We start from the raw sequence: 1,010 nt of genomic DNA on the forward strand, positions 1-1,010 counted from the left end.
ACTTGCTAATAGAAATTGAAAAAAATGTGGCACCTCAAGGCGACTACCATACCAGTGATTGTAGGATCTCTAGGAATGATAAAAAAAGGTACTGAAACCTATTTGAAAATGATACCAGGCTTACCTGGAAGTGCAAAAAATCGTGCTAACTGGAACGACTCATGTACTGAGAAGAGCATTATCGCTGTGAAAACAACATCCATTCATGAAATTTTTTTTTCTTAAATACATGTTTTACCTGTGAATTTGCGTGTGTAAACTGGGAATGCATACAACGAGTTTCTCTGCCCTAGGTGTACGGAAAACACTCGGCGAGAAATGGAAGAAAATTTGAAGAAAGAAGAAAAAAAACAACATAATAATGATAATAATAAAAGGTTACAGAAAACGAGAAATCAACCGTACTCTGGGATATGCCAATCAATACACACAGATAGAGAAATTAAGGTCAATAGGCCAGATATAGTTGTCAGAGATCATGAAGAAAATAAAAAAGCTTTCTAATTGCTGTATCAATACCAGCAGATGACAACGTTTCTCTAAAAGAAATAGAGAAACTTTCAAAATACAAAGATTTGGAAATAGAAGTAACTCGAATGTCGAATATAGAAACAGGAACAATTCCTATCATGTTGAGCGGGATGTCTATGAAGGTCGCGGTGTTGAGGTTGGTCTCGATGGTGATTTTTAATCCCATGGAGGCAAGTGTGCTAATTAGATCTTTCCTAAGATTGTCTAGTGTGTGACCGTTAGCTCCCCTAGAGATGGCCAGGGTATCATCTCTGTAGAGAACAAAAAGGACAGAGGGGAACTTTTTCTTACTGGTATTAAGGATATACAACACGGTGAGATCGCATAAATCAGCGCTGTCCTAGACCTCCATTGCTACATCAAAGGAGACCAAGGGGTTGGATTGCTTAAGCCAGGTCGACCCTCTATTGAACAACACTGTTTTCCTGGTGTGCAAAATGACTTCTACATCTCTGTCACTAACGCCATATATATATATA

This window comes from Octopus bimaculoides, unplaced genomic scaffold (assembly GCF_001194135.2).
Source record: "Octopus bimaculoides isolate UCB-OBI-ISO-001 unplaced genomic scaffold, ASM119413v2 Scaffold_288772, whole genome shotgun sequence".
Lineage (NCBI taxonomy): Eukaryota > Metazoa > Mollusca > Cephalopoda > Octopoda > Octopodidae > Octopus > Octopus bimaculoides.